The sequence below is a fragment of the Perognathus longimembris genome, chromosome 6 (genome assembly GCF_023159225.1).
Source record: "Perognathus longimembris pacificus isolate PPM17 chromosome 6, ASM2315922v1, whole genome shotgun sequence".
Lineage (NCBI taxonomy): Eukaryota > Metazoa > Chordata > Mammalia > Rodentia > Heteromyidae > Perognathus > Perognathus longimembris.
In genome coordinates, this window is record NC_063166.1 from 71,549,017 (window position 1) to 71,566,291 (window position 17,275).

At 45.7% G+C, this 17,275-nt stretch overlaps 1 protein-coding gene and 1 long non-coding RNA gene across 4 annotated transcripts in view; one reads left to right on the forward strand and one right to left on the reverse strand.

The window, feature by feature from the left end:
- Nucleotides 1–74: 74 nt before the first annotated feature.
- On the reverse strand, nucleotides 75–7,036 carry LOC125353479. Its single transcript, XR_007211337.1, has 3 exons — nucleotides 6,231–7,036; nucleotides 2,385–2,464; nucleotides 75–611 (listed from the first exon to the last, which is right to left on the reverse strand). It is a non-coding gene; the product is annotated as an uncharacterized LOC125353479 (long non-coding RNA).
- Nucleotides 7,037–7,230: 194 nt separating this feature from the next.
- Nucleotides 7,231–17,275, forward strand: part of Ralgapb (Ral GTPase activating protein non-catalytic subunit beta) — an 88,018-nt gene continuing 77,973 nt past the window's right edge. For 2 of the 3 annotated variants that reach the window (XM_048349179.1, XM_048349180.1), the window contains exon 1: nucleotides 7,233–7,465. The gene's annotated coding sequence lies outside the window, so the exon portion shown is untranslated. Of the gene's footprint in view, nucleotides 7,466–17,275 lie in introns of all 3 variants that reach the window. The other variant, XM_048349181.1, reaches the window with a different exon arrangement.

A 17,275-nucleotide genomic window follows, 5' to 3' on the forward strand; every position in this document is an offset into this window, starting at 1 on the left:
ATTACTAGTTTTTCTGTGCTTCAGCAAGGCTGGGAATGGAAGCTGGGCCCCAGGGACCAATCTTTCCCTTTTCACACAGGTAAGAATCCCCACGAGGCAAACTCCAAAGGCATGATCAGGAAGATGAGATGGATGTGAGAGTTGGACCCAGCTTGAACAGTTGCATGTGGGTGGTAGGCAGATAATGGCCCATAGGCTGGTTGACTTTTGTGGATCGTTTTCTCAAGCAGTGATTACAAGGACGTGCTCTGTGTGCCTTTTGCGCTAACTCTCCAAAGGGCCTGGGATGGAGCAGGCTGCCAGGCTCCTGGGGTCCAGCAGGGGGCACTGTTGGGGGCTGAAGAGTCCATTCTACCGTGGCGAGGTAAGAGTGTGGGAGGGGAGGGGAGGGGAGGGAGGGAGACAGACTGAGACCAGACTGAATGTCTGGTAAGGTGGCAGCTGGATGAGGTGAGACTAACAGTCCCTGGGTATACCTGACACGGACTCCATGCCTGTTCTAGTCATTCCCCCCCTCCCGCCACTGACCCCCACTCAACTCAGTGATGAGGGACAACCAATACCCATGATCAGCTGATTCCTTCTTGCTCTTCTCTGTACATGTTGAGAGCCTGAAGAAATGAAACAGTCGAAGTAACTGAGTCTTAAGAGCTGCACCTAGGGGTGCAGAGCATCGAGCTCCTGTCCCATGCACAAGAGTTATTTCTAGAAAGTTTACAGGTAGAGAAAAATACTTCAGCTTACCAACCGCATTAGTGCTCTACAGTAAGGCCTGGTGGGCAGCAGTTAGATTTACCACAAGGCCTGAGATCTGGTCTTTTCTGAATTTTTAGAAGGTGTAGCTGTAATCAGGATTCTACTTTTTTTCTTCTTCTTCTTTTGGTGCTGGCTCCGGGGTTTGAATTCAAGGACTGGGTTCTCCTTGAGTTTTTTGTTCAAAGCTAGCATTCTACCACTTTGAGCCATAGCTTCACTACTGGCTTTTTGGTAATCGGAGCTAAGAGTCTTGCTGAAGTTCCCGATCAGGCTGGCTTTGAATCATGATCCTCAGACCTCAGTCTCCTAAGTAGGTAGGAGTGAGCCACTGGTACCTGGCTCAGTCTACCCCTCTCCCCCTCCCAATGAGCACCATTGCTTGTTATTAGAGGGAGCACAATGAGTAATTACAGACAAAAGACAAACCAGAATAGTGTCCCACACCTAGAAGGCATCCACCAGCATTTAGGGATGGTGGTGGTCCTAACAGTATACCAGGAATGGCTCATGCAAGCCCCTCTGACACTCCATGGCTAGCCAGCACAGCACCAGATGCCCTGCCAAGCATGCAATCCAGAATCTTAAGCGAACTTGTAAGAACTGTCGGTTTCTGCTGTGGTCACTTCATTGCTCTGACCTGGAATATGTTCTTTTGCCTGCCTGGGTCTCAGTTTTGGGCTCTACAATTTGACCACAGAATAACGCCTGACTTGGAATCCTAGCTACTCAAGAGGCTGAGATCTGAGGATCGTGGTTTGAAGTCAGCCTAGGCAGGAAAGTCCATGAGACACCTTCAGTGAACCACCAGAAAGCCAGAAAGAAAGCTGGGACTCAACTGATAGAGTGCAAGCCTTGAGTGCAAAAAGCACTCAGGCCCAGAGTTCAAGCCCTAATAACAGCATACACATGCAAAACAACAGCACTCTAATGGCAAGGGTTAAATAAGATAATGTGTGTTGAATGTATGACACAGAACCTGCCTCGTGCTGAATGCTCAGTAAATGTCATCTATTTTTATCTGATGAGTGTATATAGATTATTGGCAGCTTAAATCAAAGAACAAATGCAAAATGTCACGATGATAGATTCATCTATGAAGGCAACACCACATACTTCCTTGATGGATAATCTGGTAATGGTCATCATCATCAATTGGGCTTTGATTAAATGTCACCTCCATATGTACAACTACTTCATTTAATCCTTGCAACTACTCAGTGGGGTACATTTAATTATCTCCCACTTTACAAACAAGGAAACAGGTTTAGAGAAGTGAACGGATCTGTATTACACACGAGGAGCAGCCAGTTAGTGCCCCACTTCTTGTGTGAAGTAGCAGGGACTTGCCAGATTATTTCATAGATCACCTGAGCCTGCTCACACTGCCAGCCAATGGTTCCCTCTGGGAGGCTGGAAATGGGCGTTGACTAGTTGTTCCCACTGTCTGTAATACTATCCACCCAATCCCCCTAATAACAAATCCTCATCCAAATAGCCCGTGTCCCTCCCTCCTGCTACCATTATGTGCAGGAGGAGTCACCCCAGGACTCCAGAAGGTTGTCGCAGGAGTGGTCCTCCAACCAGGATTATAGTCTAGAAGAGCCACACTCCTACCAGGAAATCATTACCTCCTACCAGGAACTCGTGAAGCAGCTGATGGAGATTACATGTCAGAATGAAGCCCAAATACAGTGTGACAGGATGTAACCTGAAAAGTAAAGAAACAAAACTTTAATTACCCATGATATTTTTTAAATTGCTATTATTCCAACAGATCATCATTATTAACAATCTGTGTGGTCTTTGTTTTTGAGCAGTTTCAATATGTAGCCTGGGTGGTCCTTGAACTCAAGATCCTCCTGCTTCAACTTTCTGAGTGTTCAGATTACAGCTGTGTGTCACCACACCCAGCTTAATAGTAAGCATTGTTAATAAGGGGATTGGGGATGTAGCTCAGTGGTAGAGCACTTGCTTTGCATATGTATGACTCTGGGTTCAATCCACTGTACTGTAAAAGAAAAAATTATTCCTATGATACTGGTGGCTCACATCTGTAATCCTAGCTATGCAGGAGAATGAGATCTGAAAATCAAGGTTCAAAGCCAGCCCAGGCAGGAAAGTCTGTGAGACCCTTGTCTCCAGTTAGTTACCAAAAAGCAGGAAATGGAACTGTGGTTCAAATTGGTAGAGAGCTAGCCTTGAGCACGAAAGCTCAGAGACAGTGCTCAGGCCCTGAGTTCAAGCCCTGGGACTGGCACACACAGAAAAATTATTGCCAGGTGCTCGTGGCTCATGCCTGTAATCCTAGCTACTCAGGAGGCTCAGATTTGAGGATCACAGCTCAAAGCCAGCCCAAGGACAAGCCATAGCTCAAGGACACCATTCAGGCACTGAGTTCAAGCCCCACAACTAGAAAAAAGTTGTTACTATTTTTTTGCCAGTCCTGGGCCTTGGACTCAGGGCCTGAGTACTGTCCCTGGCTTCTTTTTGCTCAAGACTAGCACTCTGCCACTTGAGCCACAGTGCCACTTACAGTTTTTGAGTAGTTTTTTGGAGATACAAGTCTCACATGGTCTTTTCTGCCTGGGTTGGCTTTGAACCACAATCCTCAGATCTCAGCCTCCTGAGTAGCTAAGATTACAGGGGTGACCCACCAGGGCCCAGCTACTTGGTCGCCATTATATACTTATATCTCATTTCAACGTAGACTAGCCACATTTAAAAGTGCTCAATAGCCACTGTAGTCTCCTTTATTGGACATTGTGGATATAGATAAGTTCAAGGGCAATGGAAAGAAGTATTTCAAAGATGCCTACTTGACAGGAAGGCCTTTGGTAGGAGCTTAAAGAAGCTGCTCCATTCTCCCCCCCCCCCCCCTTTCTTGGCAGAACACGGCCATGTCTGTAACAGGTATGCCTGGTGAGTTCTGTATCATATTCCAGAGCCTCCTGAAGACCAGGCCACCATATCCAGCACAAACCTCGCCTACTGGTGTTAACTTTAGTGTGCCCAGCGTCTCCTACTGTTAAACATAAAACAGCAAACACACCTTCCAAACAGGAGATGCTGTGAACCGAATTGTTTTTACAAGAAGGGAATGTTTTGGGGATTCTGGGGCATGAGTAATGGTCCAGGTTGGCAGTTGGGGACTCCCTGGGAAATGACAGACACCCTGGAGAGTGAAGACATAGATTCAGGGTTACTTGAAGAGGCGGTAGACACCAGCTATGGCAGCCCCAGGCCATGAAAGACCCAGTGCCAATATTTGCAAAAAAGTGCAGACACCATTTCTTTTGTTGTTGTTGTTTGTGGAGCTTGAATTCAGGGCCTGGGCATTGTGTCCCTAAGCTCTATTTGCTCAAAGCTAGTGCTCTACCTACCACTTTTGAGCCATAGCTCCACTTCCTGTTTTCTGTTGTTAACTGGAGATAACAGTCTCACAGATTTTCTTGCTTTGAACCTTGATCTCAGATCTCAACCTCCCAAGTAGCTAGGATTACAAATGCGAGCCACCTGTGCCTGCCTTAGCATGGATATTTTTACTTGTGCAGTTCCCTAATGCTTACTCACTGCAGGATAGATCAGTGCTCCTGGGGATTTGTTATCACAGGTGGATGGCTGGCTCTCAGATTGGGCTGTGCCTCACTCGGAAGAAATACAAATATAAGTTTTATCTAGAGTATGTGGGAAAATGTGAGCTGTTTATTCTATGGTCATGCAAAATTTACTATTTGCAATTTGTTTTACTCTATTTTTTTTTTTTTTTTTTTTTTGGCCAGTCCTGGGCCTTGGACTCAGGGCCCGAGCACTGTCCCTGGCTTCTTCCCGCTCAAGGCTAGCACTCTGCCACTTGAGCCACAGCGCCGCTTCTGGCCGTTTTCTGTATATGTGGTGCTGGGGAATCGAACCTAGGGCCTCCTGTATACGAGGCAGGCACTCTTGCCACTAGGCTATATCCCCAGCCCACTTACTCTATTTTTTAATTTTAATTTTTGCCAGTCCTGGGACCTGAGCTCAGGGCCTAGGCACTGTCCCTGAGCTTCTTTTGCTCAAGACTAGCACTCTACCACTGAAGCCACAGCGCCACTTCTGACTTTTTCTGCTTATGTACTACTGAGGAATCGAACCCAGGGCTTCATGCTTGCTAGGCAAGTGCTCTACCACTAAGCCACACTCCCAGCCCCTTTACTTCATTTAATTTATTTGGTATGAAGTTTGAACTCAGATGCTACATAAGTGCTCTATTACTTGAGCTGCACCTCTAATCTTGGATTTTGTTTCAGAGATAGAGAACACCATACTCTTCCAACTATGTTATGGCCCAGATGGTTGCATTCTTACATGATGACTTTAACTGTTGGCTTTGCCCTTGCCTTGTGTTTGCCACCATTGGCAGGGGCACAGAAAGGGACCTGTGAGCAGAGTGAGAAAGAGCAGTTGCATGGACATGATACAGCTGTCTTTCCCATAGCTCAAGAGCCATGAGAGAAAGTGTTATGCCAGTCCAAGATGTACAGGAAATGCATGCTGGTCTTGTGGACTGAATTTGTGTGAATCTGAATTTGTATGTCCCCCAAATTCATTTGTTAAAGTTCTACCCCCTAGTGAAATGGTATTAGGATGTGGGACTTTGGGAGGTGATTAAATTTAGATGAGCTCATGAGGGTGGAACCCAGTAATGGATTTAGTATACTTATAAGAATCAAGAGAGGGTCAACATAGTGACTCATGCCTGTAATCCTGGCTATGAGGGAGGTATAGGTAGGCGTATAATGATCCACACTTGGCCCCACCAAAAGGTACAAGACTATCTGAAAAATAACTAAAGCAAGAAGGACTGGAAGTGTGACACGAAGTAGAGTGCCTGCTTCAGAAATCTGAGGCTCTTAGTTCAATATGCAATTTCATGATAGAAGAGGAGGAGGAAGAATGGGGGGAAGAGAGAGAGAGAGAGAGAGAGAGAGAGAGAGAGAGAGAGAGAGAGAGAGAGAGAGAGAGAGACTCAGCAGGACAAAGCAGGAAGGCAAGCAGAGAAGACCCTAATGAATGCCTATTGTTTCAGCTGAGCAAGCAAGAGGCCCTGAGTTTAAACCTTAGTATCAAACAAATAGGAAAGCAGTACAAGGTTTAGTGTACCTATTTGAATATGTCCTAAAGAAGGAGGCTCCTTTTGCTTTTCTGCTCTTAACAGTTCCCATGGCCTCTAAATGATTGCTGTACCTCCAGATGTTGCATCTCAGATCCAAACATGAAGGAAGGAAAGGTAAAGGACACAAACATTTCCAAGGACTTGCATTTTGTTCTAAGACTCTCCTGGGACTTTGTTTTATGTTTTATTAGCAAGACTTTGTCTCACTATCATTTCTGCAAGGGAGTTTGAGAATAGTGGGTTTTGCTTTTTAGCCTCTGTAGAGCAGAAAGAGAAGGAGGAGGTGGCTAGGACAAACAGTAAGCTTCCTTGAGGTTTTCCTCACACTACGTTTGAGTTGTATTGTTGATGTACAAAGTGTCCTGACATATTCTTTCCTTCCTCTTTCCTCCCTAGCTACTTTCTTGGAGGGTGGGTATGGTCTTGGGGAAAACTCTTTCCCTTCTAGGAGGGTCCCAGTTGCTTTTTGCACTCCTTGGTCCAGGGTCTCCTTCCAGGGTAAGGAGTCGCATGTTTGGCTCTCTTCTCTTTCCAGGCCCACTGTGCCGTCAGCACTATTGAACATCCTGATCCATCCCCCTCCCTGCATATCCATGGTCAGTCTCAAGACCAGGCCCTCAATGAATTCCACCGTTTCTCCCTCTTTTCCTCCCTCACTGCCCAGACGCTGGAGCAGCATCTCTCTAATGGGTGCTATTTTCTTCGTTGAAGGTGAAATCAAATTATTAAGAGTAGTGCTGTCTGCAAGCCGTCCGGTGCACGGCGGGTGCTCAAGACTTGCCTCTCTTTGCTATTAACGTCTTATCTCCTGCATCAGCCTCGGTTCTCTAGTGACAGTCTCTGAATTCGATGTCTGATCCATCTCTTTAGTTCAGCCCACCAGGCCTGGCGAGGACACCGCTCCTAGCTAACGCTGTGCCCACTTAATCAGGGGCCAGGCCAAAGGCATTCCCGAGGAGGAAGAGGATGTGAGGAATTCCTGGTGCCTGAGTCGGCCTGACTCTTGCAAAGAAGCTCCCCGCACCTGCTTACAAGCAGAAACCGGGTTGTCCTAAGACGCAGGCGGAGTCGCCTCCCGGGCGGAGCCATCGCGAACTAACCGCGGGCCGATCCCCCCCCCCCCCCTCGCTAGCCGGAAAGGAAGGCGGGACCGGGCCTTCCGAGGCCTTCTGGGATGTCTGCGCACGCGCAGCTTCCGGCTCCCCGTCTCGGGAATTATTTAACGCTACCCTCTCGGCCCCGCAGAAGGCGCCGAACAGGCGCACCGCGCACGCGCAGTGGCCCACGGCTGAGGAGTTATTTGACGCCGCCGTCCCTGGCAGTCGGAAGTTGTCTAAGCGGAGCCCAGCCGGCCGGCCCCGACCAGCCTTCGTCGTCCCCGGGCGCCCTGAGAGTCGCCGACGAGTGGACGGACTGACCTCCTGAGGACGGCCGGCCCGGGGCGGTGAGCGCGCCAGGCCCAATGGCGCGGGTCGCGTGAAGCGGAAGGCCGAGTGCGGTCGGCGGCGGTGGCGGCAGCGGCGCCCGCCCCAGCGATGCGGGCCCCGCCCGTCGTCTCAGGTAACCGGGAGGGCGTCGGGGCCGCCGCGGCCGGACCCTCTTCTGTCGCGCGCTCCCCTCCGGCGGGCTGGCGCGGGCCGGCCGAGGCTTCTTTCTCGCTCCGGGGTGTTCGGTGGGATGGGGGAGCTCGGTCTTCGGAAGCGCACTCAGGTTTTACAGGGGGGACCCACGGAGGCGGGGGTCGAGCTCGGCCCCGGGGACGGCCCGCGTCTGTTCCGTCTATGCGGACCATTCCGGACCCCTGGCCGCTGCCCCCGGCCCGGGCAGCGCAGCTCCGGCGGGCGGCCTGGGGGAGGGGGCGGGTCTGGAGCCCGTGGAACTCCTGTGGAGGGAGCAGAATGTGGTCCAGCATCGGGGTTGGGCAGTGGCTGCCGCCCAGCGCGGGTTGATGCAGCCCGTGGCGGCGACGCGCGAGCTGGCGGCGAGTGTAAACACCTCGAGCCTTCTTGAGCGCTTGCCATCAGCCCGGCATCATGCCAGGCCGTACGTTCAGCACATCTCACTTAACAACCACACTGGGAAGGTGGGAGGGTCGTTACCCCCATTTTACGGACGAGCCAACTGAGACCCAGAGCGATGAGGTGACTTAAAGTGCCCAAGGTCACCTCCGCTGGTCATTTGAATCCAAGCAGGCTGACAGGCGAGTCCAAGTTCGTTAACAACTAGGCCAGTGGTTCCCCAACTTGGCTACACCCTCCTGCCCACCGAGCACCCCAAATCAGTCAAATCAGATGTCGAGGGTTGAGTTCAGATGCCAGTTAATTTTTTATTTTCCTGACGATCCTGTAGTAATTCCAGGGGGCAGCAGAATTTGGGGACCATGACATGGGTAATTCTGTATCTCAAAGTCAAGCCAGTGTTTTCTCCACCTTAAGTAGGCAGGATGTTTGTTTAAAATGCAAGTTCCTGCCCAGGCACATGCTGGTGGCTCATGGAATCCTAGCCACTCAGGAAACTAAAATCTTGAGTACTGTGGTAGTTAGAAGCCAGCCGAGGCTGGAAAGTCCATGAGACCCTTTATTTTCAATTAACCAGCAAAACAAAAAAGGTGTAAATGAAGAGGTGGCTCTAGTAGCAGAGTTCCAGCTTTGAGTGGAAAGAAGTAAGGGTCAGTGCTCAGATCGTGAGTTCAAATCCCAGAACTGGCACACACACCCATCCCCCACTGAAAAGCAAGTTCTGTCTGCAGAGAGCTTTTTATGAGGCCCACTGATTACTAACATTTTTTATTAGGCTGTTGGGTGGGAAGTAACTTTCTCTGTAAGAACCGAGTCACCTGGGCCTTTAAAAATGCAAACATCTTGTGCAAAACTGCTTTGTTTACAATTTCCTATGGTACTAGTGACTGTGGCATCTCACCCTCTGTGCAGATTTTGCACGTGCTGCTCTTCCATGTAGACATCCCTCCATATAGCCAGATAAACCTCTGTCTCTTAGGCACATACAGGTACCCCCTTCTTGTGTCTCACTGCCTAACTTCCAACATTCCTTTCAAGATGACTGTCCTTGACCCAGCCCACTTTTGTTTTTTCTCCTATCCCTCTTTAGCATCACCATAATGTAACTTACTAGTAATTTTTCTGGGTTGAAGTTCTATTTCTTCTCTAAGATTGTAAGTTGCTTGAGGGCAGGGACCTTGTTTACTTGATCTCTGTATTCTTCCCAGAACTTTAAATACAATGTTTGAGTTCATTTTCTGTGAGATAGCTCTCAGGCTGCGAGCAGATTCGTCAGTATTTCCTTTTTTTTTTTTTTTTTTTTTGCCAGTCCAGGAGCTTGAACTCAGGGCCTGGGCACTGTCCCTGGTTTCTTTTTGCTCAAGGTTATCACTCCACAGCGCCACTTCTGGCTTTTTCTGTTTATGTGGTGCTGAGAAATTGAACCCAGGACTTTGTGCATGTTAGGCAAGCACTCTACCACTAGGCCATATTCCCAGCCCCCCCCCCCATTTCAATTTTTTGTTTTGTTTTGTTTTTTACCAGTCCTGGGGCTTGAACCCAGGGCCTGAGCACTGTCCCTGGCTTCCTTTTGCTCAAGGCTAGCACTCTACCACTTGAGCCACAGCACCACTTCCAGCTTTTTACTGCATATGTGGTGCTGAGGAATCGAACCCAGGGCTTCATGTATATAAGGCGAGCACTCTACCACTAGGCCATATTCCCAGCCCCTCTATTTCTATTTTTGTAAAGGGTGTTTGGTAGTTGTTTGCATATGGAATTTTGTTAATTTTTTCCCTTTGGATTTCAGTAATTAGGCTCATTTATTTAGATTTTCAAGAATTGACCAAACACACTTGAATTCTTTTTTTTTTTTTTTTTTTTGCCAGTCCTGGGGCTTGGACTCAGGGCCTGAGCACTGTCCCTGGCTTCTTTTTGCTCAAGGCTAACACTCTGCCACTTGAGCCACAGCGCCACTTCTGGCTGTTTTCTGTATATGTGGTGCTGGGGAATTGAACCCAGCACGCTTGCCACTAGGCCATATCCCCAGCCCCACACTTGAATTCTTACCAGTGGCAAAGCATTGTGTAGGATTGTACATGTCCAATCAGTAGTGTTGTTGATTTTTTTTAATGTCTGATTTTATCACAGTCAAGTAATTCATAGTGCAAGACTTAGGCTTGTATGTGTGTTTCCCTCCCTCTAAAAGAAATATTTATTTGGCATCCTCTGAATGCTGCTGCTTTTGTATTGGTAGAAGTAGATGGAATTGCTCTTGGTTGTAGTTCATACTATTTACTAGGAGAGATGACAGTACTTAATGAAAAGTAAAACCTTGATATCAGAGAAATTGAAAAATGTAGTATAAATTTATTGCAGAGTGTCTGAACTGCTGTTGCTGCACATATTTACAAGTTTTAAAGGAAGGCAAGAGGCTTGGAATATGGCCTAGTGGTAGAGTGCTTGCCTCGTATACATGAAGCCCTGGGTTTGATTCCTCACCACCACATATATAGAAAAAGAAGTGACACTGTGGCTCAAGTGGTAGAGTGGTAGCCTTGAGCAAAGGAAGCCAAGGCCAGTGCTCAGGCTCTTAGTTCAAGCCCCAGAACTGGCAAAAATAAATTATAAAATAAAGGAAGGAAGGCCAATAATTCAGATGCATTGCTTTGTTGGTCTTAAGCCCATGTAAGAAGTATGAAAGTATGTAGGTAATATTGTAGGAAGGTCATTATAAAGAGGTTTTTGGATAATAAATTTTTTTATATCAGTTAAAATATGGTGAAGTATGGAGGCTGAATAAAATATACATCTCATGTATTTGTTACAACATAAGTATTGTTACTGGAAGATTTTCCTGGTTCAGTTATATACTGGGTTTAGGCTGAGCTAAGAAAGAAGCTGATGGGACAATTCACGCTAATTTTAGATGCTCTTGTTTGTGATCAGATATGAAGAGTATCCAATTCTGGCCTGAACAAATAGAAGAAACTCAATCTCTGAGTCTCTACTTGCCTTGCAAAGTAAGGGTAAAAGTTTCCTGTGCTTAGTTAATAACTAAAAGTGACTTAAATTAGAATTATCTGTGGCCTTGAAATGAATGCTGCTCATTTTGAGGTGCCCATCAGTGTTAGTGGTTGCATTTCCTGGTGTGTACAAAGGCTTTTTGGACAGAATACATGATTTCTTTAGGTACAAACAGTTATGGTTATAGAGTTAGGTCTTGGAGTTTAATTATAACTTTTTAATTATTTTATAATAATCATGGGGCTTGAATCGAGGGTCTTGTGTATTGCTTCACTTTTTTGCTCAAGGCTGGCACTCAACCACTTGAGCCGTACCTCCATTTCCACCTCTTTGTTGGTTAGTAGGAGATAAGAGTCTCACAGATTGGGCTGGGGATATGGCCTAGTGGCAAGAGTGCTTGCCTTGTATACATGAGGCCCTGGGTTCGATTCCCCAGCACCACATATACAGAAAATGGCCAGAAGTGGCGCTGTGGCTCAAGTGGCAGAGTACTAGCCTTGAGCAAGAAGAAGCCAGGGACAGTGCTCAGGCCCTGAGTCCAAGCCCCAGGACTGGCCAAAAAAAAAAAAGAGTCTCATAGACTATTCAGCTTGGGCTGGCTTCAAACTGCAGTCTTTAGATCTGAGTCTCCTGAGTATAGCATTATTGGCATGAATGACTGGCTGAGGATGGAATTTTAAATCCAGTAAGGGTAAAAAGTTCTGTGACTCCAAGAGGACCCTGAGTTCAAGTCCCAGTTTGCTCCTGCCTCCTCTCCACCCCCAAAAAACCCCTCCAACAGTCTGTAGCCAGAATTGTAATAAAAATGAAAGTTTAATATCCAAAGCACTTCAGTGAAACAGAATTTTTTTTTTTTGTAATTGTGTAACCATTGAATCCTGTAGTCAGTCATTATCTACATGGGACTATTGAGCATTTGACACATGACTAGTGCAACTAAAAAACTGAACAGTAAATTTAACTTAAATCTATATAGTTACTTATGCCAGTGTATACTGGATTGATCAGAGCAAGGATGAGGTATAAGGATGATTGGTGTTGATGTTATCATTTAGGCAAGGTATTCAAATTCTCTTTGGATAGGCTAGCACAGTCATCTGTTTTCATCTTTGGGGAGAAATGAAGGCAGAACCTGTTTTTGCCTTCTCTTCTGTAATTCATGTGTTTGATGGCATCCTGCAGTCTGAATGTGGTACAGAGGTGAATATATTCCTCGTTTAAAATGCCATCTTGATTGATACCTATTTTGTGAGGTAATAGGATGATACCAGAATTGTGAACTATAGGTCCTTTGCCTTTATTAGTCATGAATTAAGGATAAACCTGAGTTGTACCTGTGCTTTAGTATCTAGCATACTTCATTTATTTGCTTAGTGTTTTTCCCAAAAGAAATATTCATGCTTTATAGTCTGTACCTTGTACCTTACATTTGTATGTCCTGAAATATGTTGACTAGATTGCTGTATTTGACCTTCTCTCAAGTCAGTTTAGGCACAGTAGGTGTTCTCCCTGCTTTACAGATGAGGAGACTAGAAAAAGAAATTGCCAAGTGATTTGTTCAAGGTCATATGGTATAGAGTCAGGCAAAAGGAAGAAACATTGGACTTCAAGGTAAGAAGTAAGAGTTTGTTATTCTAATTCTTCTATTTCTCTATATGACCTTGGAAAAATCATAGCCTTACTTTGTATCCTTAAGTAGTTAGGTAATGATGTCTGTCTTATTTACCTTCCAGGCTAGTTATTAGAATAACTTCTGGCTTTTTCTGTGATAAGTTGGAGTTAAGAGTCTCATGGACATCCTACTAGGGCTGGCTTTGAACCACAATCCTCAAATTTCAAATCTCCTGAGTAGCTAGGATTCCAGCTATGAACTATTGGTGCCTGGCTACCCCTGGCAATTTTTTTTTTTTTTGGCCAGTCCTGGGGCTTGGACTCAGGGCCTGAGCACTGTCCCTGGTTTCTTTTTGGGTCAAGGCTAGCACTCTGCCACTTGAGCCACAGCGCCACTTCTGGCCATTTTCTGTATATGTGGTGCTGGGGAATTGAACCCAGGGCCTCATGTATATGAGGCAAGCACTCTTGCCACTAGGCCATATCCCCAGCCCCCCTGGCAATTTTTAACATGGTACTGGCACACATCTAAAAAAGTAATAATTAAATCTCTTCTATACCACTTGTAAAAGTAAATTCTGGATTAATATAAGACTTTTTTTTTTTTTTTTTTTTTGGTCATGGGCTTGAATTTAGGGCCTGGGGGCTGTCCCTGAGCTCTTTTGCTCAAAGCTAGCACTCTACTACTTTGAGCCATAGGCTCCACTTCCAGTTTTCTGGTGGTTAATTAGAGATAAGAGTCTATGGGGGCTGAGGATATGGCCTAGTGGCAAGAGTGCTTGCCTCATATACATGAAGCCCTGGGTTCGATTCTCCAGCACCACGTATACAGAAAATGGCCAGAAGTGGCGCTGTGGCTCAAGTGGCAGAATGCTAGCCTTGAGCAAAAAGAAGCCAGGAACAGTGCTCAGGCCCTGAGTCCAAGGCCCAGGACTGGCAAAAATAAAAAATAAAAAAGAGTCTATGGACATTTCCTGCCTGGGCTTTGAACTGTGATTCTCCAGATCTCAGCCCCCTGAGTTGCTACGACTATAGGTGTGAGCCACCAGCACCCAGCCCCAAAGCTTTGTATTTTATTTAAGGTTGTGCTGACAATTACAGGGTCTTGCTTATGCTAAGCAAGTGCTCTATCACTGAGCTACATACATATCTAGCCCTTTAAAACTTACATGTGAGAAATTAAACACTTTATCTGGGCTGGGAGTATGGCCTGGTGGCAAGAGTGCTTGCCTCCCATACATGAAGTCCTGGTTCAATTCCCCAGCACCACATATATAGAAAATGGCCAGAAGTGGTGCTGTGGCTCAAGTGGCAGAGTGCTAGCCTTGTGCAAAAAGAAGCCAGGGACAGTGCTCAGGCCCTGAGTCCAAGCCCCAGGACTGGCAAAAAAAACCCACAAAAAAACCAAAAACTTTATCTTGCAATTTAAGAGACTACCTGTACTAACTAGAGCTATGTTTGTTTCCTTGGTGCTGGTACTGTGTCTTTTTTAAATTTTGTTTTGTGTCAGTCCTGAGGTTTGAACTCAAGGCCTTGTCAGTGTCCCTAATAATAACTCTACTTCTTGCCTTTTTGTTTTTTGGTGCTTAATTGGAGGTGAGTGTTACAGACTTTCCTGCTCAGTCTGGCTTTGAACCATAATCTTCACATCTCAGCCTCCTGAGCAACTAGGATGACAGGCATGAAGCACTAACCCCTGACTAATGTCTTTAACTCAGGGCTTTGCGCTCTCACTTGCCTTGCTTGCTTGTGCATGGCTGGTCCTCTACTATTTGAAGTATGCCTTGTTCATCCAGCCGGATTTCTTCTGGTTATTTTGGAGATGGAATCTTGTGGACTTTCTGCCCTGGTTGGCTTTGATCTGTAATCTCCTGAATCTCAGCCTCCTAAATAGCTAGAATTACAGGTGTGAGTGACCAACTCGCAGCTAGGATTATGTTTTTAAGACTTTTGGACCAAGACTCATGTTAAGAAATATGTTTTAAAGAACATATGCATCAACTTTCATGGGACATTGCTTACACTCACTGTGTGGGGTACCCTTTTTGTATGGCCTATGTCATATCATTAAAAAATAAGTTTTGGTTTGGCATAGTGGCTCATACATGTAATCTCAGTTAGTAGGGTGATGGACATCAGAGAATCAAATTGAAGGCTAGCTTGGGCAAAAAAAAAATTTTCTTTTTGGTACCGGTCCTGGGGATGCTGCCTTTGAACTTTTGTGCACAGGGCAGGTGCTTTACCATTTGAGCTACAGATCCATTTTTGGCCTTTTTTCCTTTTTCTTTCTTTTTTTTTTTTTGGTGTTTTATTAGAAATATGAGAGTCTCATGGATTTTACTGCTGGCTTTGAACTGTGATCCTCAGATCTCAGCCTACAGGTGTGAGCCACTAGCACTTGGCTTTTGTTAGGTTTTTTAAAGTAGGTAGCCGGTAAAAGAGAATGCCACGCGGTATTCAGGCAGGAGAGAAAGTTTATTACCGAACTGCTGGCCTGTGGCCAGTGGCCAAGATGATCCTTGGCGGGCAAGAAGGGAGAGAGAGAGCGACCCCCACCCAGCCCTGCCTTATATCTAGGGCAGGGCAAGGGGTGTGGCCAGGTGGATTAGGATGTGACCTCAGGGAAAGGGGAGGTAACTGCCTCCAGGTCTGCAGGTTACCCAGGTAACTGGGTGGAGACTTAATGAGGTGGGGGCATCTACATGGAGCCCTCAGGGAGAGGACCTTACAGCTTTAATTTTTTTTTTTTTTTTTAAAGTAAGACCCATCTCAACCAACAATCCAGGTGTGGCAGTACATGCTTTGATCTCAGCTACAAAAGATGCAAAAGGTAGGATGATTGTGATCTAGACTGGTCTGGACAAAAATACAAAACCCTCTTTGAAATAACTAAAAGCAAAACAGGGATGGAGGCAGGGCTTAAGTGGCAGAGTGGTTGGCTAGCAAGTGGGAAGGCCCTGTGTTCTAAAAAAGAAAAAGTTTACACATTATTTTTATTTCATGACCTAGTGTTTAAAAATATTAGAAGAAATCTTTTAAGTTAGACTCAAAACCAGAAGGCATAAAATAAAAGTAAATATTTGATGGGTAAGAGAATGATGGACCAGGTGACACTGATGAAGATTCATTGTACACATAAATTGACATATTGAGTCGTTAACCCTGTTTTCAACTATTTAATTAAATCTTTAAAAAAGTAAATAGGTGGATGCTAGTAGTTCACACCTGTAATCTAGCTTCTCAGGAGGTTGAGATTTGAGGATAGCAGTTCAAAGCCAGGCTGGGCAGGAAAGTCCATGAGACTTTTACCTCCAGTTAACTACCAAGAATCCAGAAATGGAGCTGTGGCTTAAAGTGGTAGAGTGTTAGTCTTGAGCAAAAATACAGCTTAGGGACAGCATCTAAGCACTGAGATTAAGCCCCACAACTGCCTTTAAAAAAAAGTAAATATTTGGGCTGGGAATATGGCCTAGTGGCAAGAGTGCTTGCCTTGTATACATGAAGCCCTGGGTTCGGTTCCCTAGCACCACATATATAGAAAAAGGCCAGAAGTGGCCCTGTGGCTCAAGGGCTGAGTGCTTGAGCAAAGAAAAGAGAAGCCAGGGACAGTGCTCAGGCCTGAGCCCAAGGCCCAGGACTGGCAAAAAAAAAGTAAATATTTGGCAAGAACAATGACATTTTGCCAAATACTACATTAGCAAATAAATATGTGATATTGATTTCTGGCAGGAGGTGGGGGATATAGGAGGGAAAGGGCACTTAGAATGTGGGCCTTGTTTCACTGGCCTTTTGAGAAATAATCAGACAACACCTATTGCCTGTGGCTCACACCTGTAATCCTAGCTACTCATGAGGCTGAAATCTGAGGATTGCAGTTCAAAGTTGGCTAAGCAGGAAAGTTCATGAAACTCTAGCTTCAGTTTACTACCAAAAAGCTGAAAATGGCACTGTGGCACAAAGTGGTAGAGCACTAGCCTTGAGCGCAAAAGCTCAGGGACAGTGCTAAACACCTGAGTTCAAGACCCAGGAATAGTGTGTGTGCGCGCGCACACACACACACACACACACACACATTTTTCAAAATTCACCTACCTTTTTTTTGCCAGTCCTGGGCCTTGGACTCAGGGCCTGAGCATTGTCCCTGGCTTCCTTTTGCTCAAGGCTAGCACTCTGCCACTTGAGCTACAGCGCCACTTCTGGCCATTTTCCATATATGTGGTACTGGGGAATTGAACCCCCAGGGCTTCATGTATACGAGGCAAGCACTCTTGCCACTAGGCCATATTCCCAGCCCAAAATTCACCTACCTTTTGACCTAACAGTTTCTCTTTTCAATCAGCATTGTTGTTTTTTTCCAGTGTTGAGGGTCAAACCTAGTCAAGAATTCTACTACTGACCTATACTCAAAGTGCCCCTAGTTTCACTTTGAGAAAAAAAGGCCACTACTTTCTCTCATAAATTTCACTATGAGAGGAAAAGGCTACTACTAAGTATGTATGAAATGTGTTTATTTGCATCATTTCCTAATGTCAGAAAAAAGGGTAGGAAATAAAGTAAGTGCACATACATCATTAAAGACTGGCTGAATAAATTATGCCTTGTCCTTGCCTTGGAATATTACACAGTCATTAAAAAGAATCCAGTTTTAGTTGAAAGAATATTTGTGATGAATATTGGAATGGGAAAAAAACAAGGTACAGGAAAGTGTGTACTCTTTAGCAAGCATGATATAAAG